The following is a 6,225-nucleotide window of genomic DNA, read 5'->3' as shown; positions in this document are numbered from 1 at the left end:
ATATGACAGAATTAATTATACAGAATTAGTCAAAAGGCAGCACACAAAAAACAAACACTATTTCTCACACAAATGTATCCACATGCCTCAGAAATAGACTCTGTTCAGAAAATCTAGCAGCACTGCTCTTACACTTGAATTGCATCACTCTAAGATTAATTTTTCATAAAGCAGGTTGACCCCCTCATTTTAGAGGCCTGGTGTTGTTTTGAATAATTACTGTACTGAATTTAATGAAAGTGTAACCTGCGTCGCGGCGACAGTGCAACCCTCACTTACAAACAGCGAAATATGCAAATGAGCATGAAGTGCACCGCTTCAAAATTTGGACCAGTGACCAGAAGACCAGAATCGCTCAAGAGACTGCGTCAACAGCAAGGGAAGAAAGAATTTGTGACAAACACTCGTTGCATTAGAAAATTTGGAATGATGTATTAAGGAATTAAATGATAAAGCAGTGAAATTTAAAACATCACATCACACAGGAGGGAAAGAAAAAAAATATATATATAATGACCAGGAGAACAGCAAAGATTTGCCGTGGAACAAATAAATGTAAACTTAATATATTAACCCTAATTTATATTTCCTATTTAGTTTATAATTATTATTGTTTCTCTCTTTTTTATTACCTATTTAGTTTCAAGCTAATAAATTTAATTGACCCTTATTCTATTAATATATGTATATGATTTATTTGTTTACTTATTCAATTTGTTTCTAATTGGCTTATTTAAGGTTAAGTAAACGTTTTAAATTCAAATACAATCTTTCCAATTGATGACCCTTTAAGAATACCTTTTACTCTCGTTCTCCAAGAAAAAATAAATAAAAATAAAATATAAAATCAAAATGAATTGAAATGAAATACAATGGAATTTGATAGAGAAAGAAAAAAAATATATATAACAGTAGAGAAAATAAAATCACAGGTCAAATGTACTGCTTAATTAGCAGTCTCAAATTCAATACAATTCAGATTCCTCTTTTCATATATATGTGTATATAATTTATATACACACTAATTCTCAGTTCCAGTTCGAATGCCGCTCTCACGAGATCCTTCTTCCGCAATGTATCTCGGATCAACAGTTCAATTCAGATGTGTGCACAATCATACCACTCCTTTCGTTCTTTGATTCACAAGCTCGGTCCTTCCTTATATGGGCAAATGGCTCGCCAGTTCCCGCTCGCAACGGTTTTTTTCCGATGTGAAGCAAGCAGGGACAATTCACATACAATTCTCCTTCAAAATCGTCCGGTGTCCAGGAAATGTGCAGCATCCGACTCAGAAATAACAAAGAGTAGAAAAGAAGAAGAAAATAACAAGAAAAAAAAAAGGGAAAAAGGAAAGAAAGAAAAGACCCAACCTTGCAAAGACAAGGCCAAAAATATAATTAGACATTCCTTTCAAAAATATACATCATTAGAGCAGTTAGTCTGCATATAAACAACATTCAACATTTTTTTCCTTTTACTGAAATTCCGTCTTACTTTAGCACATAAAGTTTATGTATGTGCGAAGAGCTATTTTTCCGATGACGCACTTAGGCCTCATCTGCCCGTATTACATGTGAGTCATGGCCGCGCATTAACTCATAGCTCAAATACACGACGAAATTCGTTAAAATAACCTCTATTAACCACTCAAGGTGACTTTTAACTCTGGAACATTAATTATTCAACACATACATGCAATACTCTTCCCATTATAAACAAAAAGGGTCAACTCTTTTACATACAACTGCATATAACATCAGAATTTAGTAATTTAATACCATTTATCAAGCATTTTACACACAAAAAGAATTATTTAATTACAACACTCACCAAGAGAACTCAATTCTCGGCTATGAAGGGCAAAACTCCCAACTTTGGATATGTACTCTCTTCGTAGCAGTCAATAACACGTTCACTTGTAACGTTTGACCGATGAAACTCAATCCGCACTTTAATCTAAAAGTCTCTCTAGTGTTTCTCTGATTTCACTCTTGGTTTGTTCGTTCTAATTCTCTCTCTTGGTTCTTTCTTTAGGATCGCACCAGCAGTTTCTCTAACTTGAACTAGCCGCTTCAGTGTCTCGCAAAAAGTGTTGCATCACCCTTGCCCTGAGTCCACCTATTAAGGCGGGGCTAACTCCCACTCGTTGAATTGAACCAATCTTTGTCTTGCTAAATTGGATAAATTTTCTAAATTAGTTTTATTATTTTATTTTACGCATTTTCTTATTTTCTCTTAGAATCTTAAACTTTCTATTTTTTTTTTCTTTCCCCACAGATATTAATAAAATAATTGTTTTATATATTCACAAGTGTTAGTCTTTTTTTTTTCTCTCTCCTTACATCAACAGAATCTCTCTAGTGACCTGGGTTACACCCTCCCCTCCTGAATACATGCACGTCCTCGCTGCATCTGCATATTTTTTGGGTTGAGCCACAACCACAGGCACATCATCAATAGTAGAAGCATTCACCTCCTCCAAAGAAGTACTGAATGCCATACTTAGACCTTGCAACAGAGATTGAATCACTACGGTAAGTGGATTCCCTAACTGGGGATACTCAAGCCTTTTTGCAGGTCGTCGCTCTCTTTGCGAGCGCCTGGGGATAACTCCTTCCTCGGACTCCGGGTCATTCTCTCGTTCACTTTCATCAACTCCAGCATTCATAGTTATGTTCTCAACCTCACTATCAACGTCTGTTTCAACCTCCTGAGAAGGAAATTCACCTACAGACTCAGGACAGAGATCCAATCCTGGCTCTTCCCTTACCGAAACCCCTGGATCACTATGACCAGATTCCAGCTCAACATAAGGCGTTTCTACTTCTCCAGACTCAGGTAAGCTTTCCCTTACAGGTTCCTCTGAATTCTCCTCTAATAACTCACAGGTAGGTATACTCTCTCTTGCAGGTTCAACAGCAGGTAAGTCAATTGGGACTTTCTGAGGGTTTGAGCAGGGTAATTGCTCAGGGCTCACCAGAACCCGAGTTTCAAAGTCCAACATGTCCCCAAGTACAGGACTAAAGAACTGATCGGTCTCAGACTCGTACTCACACTCTGACTCTTGTGAATCATCCTTATTAGCACAGGCTCTAGTTCTGGGCCTGCAAACTCTTTGTTTAGACTGCTGCTCATCTCGATCCGACTGCAAAAACCCACAGGGCAACAACAAGTCTCGATGTAACGTCCTGAAAGGACCACTCTGCCCAACTGGTCGGACAGTGTACACCGGTAAGTCTCCCGCTCTCTTAACTACTACTTGGACACCTTGCTCCCACCTGTCAGCGAGCTTATGCTTCCCTCGCAATCTAACATTGCGCACAAGGACTCTGTCACCCTCCTCCAAGGTAGAAACAACCACGCGTTTATCAAACCTTCCTTTGTTACGCTCTGCTAATTTAACAGAGTTCTTCTTAGCTATCTCGTAGCTCTCTCGCAACCGATCTTTCAAATCCTTCACGTATTGGGAATGAGACTTGGCCGGAGCTTCTGTTGGCAACCCGAAAGCTAAATCAACTGGCAAGCGAGGCAACCGCCCAAACATGAGCTCATAAGGAGCATACCCGGTTGTATCGTTGCGCGTACAATTGTATGCGTGCACTAAGGGCTTCACAAACTCCTTCCACCTGGACTTTTTCTCATTATCTAATGTTCCCAGCATTTGGAGAAGTGTCCGGTTGAAACGTTCTACCGGGTTACCTCTGGGGTGATATGGCGTGGTACGAATCTTATGAATACCCGCAATATGACACAACTCCTTGATGGTGTGGGATTCAAAATCGGGCCCTTGGTCACTATGCAGCTTCTCTGGAAAGCCATAGTGAACCAAGAAATTTTCCCACAGACATTTCGCGACTGTACGAGCTGTTTGGTTCTGGGTCGGTATCGCCACGGCGTATTTCGTGAAATGGTCTGTTATGACCAATATGTTTTTGGTATTGCTGTGGTCTGGCTCTAACGACAAAAAGTCCATACAGACCAACTCCAAAGGTCTACTGGTCTGAATGTTGACCAGTGGAGCTGCTCTGTCTGGAACCCTCTTTCTGCGCACGCAACGCTCACATGTCTTGATCTTCTCCTCCACTGCCTGAGACATCCTGGGCCAGAAGAACCTGGACCTTACCAAGTCCAGGGTTCTTTCAATACCCAAGTGCCCCATGTCATCGTGTAGACTGCGCAATACCATTTCCCTTAGCCCTGCTGGTAATACAAGCTGATAGCGAGAGACCCCATGCTCCTGCCTCCTCCTATACAACAGCCCATTCTTCAGCTCAAGTCGACTCCACTCCCTCAACCACAATACTATTTCAGGTGGCTGGCCCCTCAGAGTACCTGGCCTAGTCCCACTCCTCATCCACTCAATTATTATCTCAAGCTCTGGATCTTTCCCTTGCCATTCTGCTAATGCTGCCTCTGAGAGATTAGGGAGATCAGGCAGACCATGCTCAGCTTCGTGCTGCAACTCATTCGGCAAGGCATCAACACAATGAGTGAGGGACTCGACTAATGTAATTGAAAAGTGTGCCAAACCAGGCCCTTCGGGCAAACCAATCACCTCATGTCTCTCACAAATGGCTTTCACTACATCTGCCATGAGAAAATCAGACCCGTTCCCAGGCTCCGCAAGGTGGTGAAGTGTAAACTGCTTGATCCTTTCTCTTTCCTTCTGAGAGATCAGATCATCCAAGGGCTCACCATGCGGACGCCGGGAGAGACCATCTGCGTCCTGATTCTGACTCCCAGCCCTATATTGGAGCTTAAAGGTGTAGGTCGACAAGCTAGACAACCAGCGGTAGCTGGTAGCATCAAGCTTCGCAGAAGTCAAAACATATGTCAGAGGATTACTGTCTGTTACAACAGTGAAGTCTGTGCCATACAAATAATCGCTGAACTTGGCCGTAACAGCCCACTTTAACGCCAAGAATTCAAGCTTATGTGCAGGATATTTTGCCTCACTCTTTGTCAGTCCCCTGCTGGCGAACGCTATTACCCGCATCTGCCCATCCTGCTCCTGGTACAATGCCGCACCAAGCCCCGTAGTACTGGCATCGGTGTGAAGTGTATATGGGAGCTTGGGGTCAGCAAAGCCCAGAACAGGAGCAGAGGTCAACTTAGAAATGATGACGTCAAAAGCATTCTGACACGAAATAGTCCACCGATCACCGAACTGCTCTTTGGTGTTGAAGTACTCCCCCCCCTCTCGTTTCCCGCTGCGGCCCCTACGAAGTGGAGGGTACCCTTCAGTGAGTCCTGTGAGAGGTTTAACTATCTTCGAGTAGTCACACACGAACCTTCTATAGTACCCCGCGAAACCTAAGAAAGCTCTCAGCTCTTTCAAATTTGTGGGCCTTGGCCAAGTTTTTAGAGCTTCAATCTTAGCCGGGTCAGTCTTTACCCCGTCCCTCGAGACGACATGCCCCAAATATTTGACTGATGTCTGGAAGAAACGGCATTTTTCAGGCGCCAACTTCAATCCGTACTCTTTAAGTCGATCGAGGACTTGTACTAACCGCGATTCATGCTCTTCCAAGGTCTTTGAAAAGACTATCAAATCATCAATGAAGACTAGTACTTGTTTCCTGTGGAGGTCACCCATACACCGCTCCATTAACCTTTGGAATGTACTTGGCGCATTTGTGATTCCCTGGGGCATTCTATTGAATTCCCAGAATCCAAGAGGGCATACGAAAGCAGTCTTACACTTATCTGCCTCATCCATCTCAATCTGATAGAACCCAGACTTTAAATCAAGCACCGAAAACCACTTTGAGCCGGTAAGTACAGAAAAAACCTCTTCTAGGTTGGGCAGAGCATATGCGTCTTTGATCGTCTGGGAATTCAACTTCCGAAAGTCTATACAGAGCCGCACCGAGCCATCTTTCTTTCGGACTACCACTATGGGTGAAGAAAAGGGGGACTCAGACTCACGAATCACTCCAGCAGTCATTAGTTCCTGAAGATGCTTTCGAACAGCATCAATGTCTTGGGGGTGGATCGGGCGTGCCCTATGCTTAAAGGGTGTCTCGTCAGTTAATCTGATTTGATGTTTTACTTGACCTGTACAGCCATAATCAAGATCATGTAAAGAGAAAACCTCAGGCATAGAATTTAACCGGTTTGATATCCGCTCCCTCCAGTCTGAAGACAAAGGAGAGTCTCCAAAATCAAAGGTAAGGTTGGCATGGGTAGGTGCTGATGATTCAACTTCGCTTGAATTCTGGGAAG

This window comes from Abramis brama (assembly GCF_963993115.1).
Source record: "Abramis brama genome assembly, chromosome: 12".
In the NCBI taxonomy this organism is placed as follows: Eukaryota; Metazoa; Chordata; class Actinopteri; order Cypriniformes; family Leuciscidae; genus Abramis; species Abramis brama.
Note: the sequence above shows the minus strand (reverse complement) of the source record.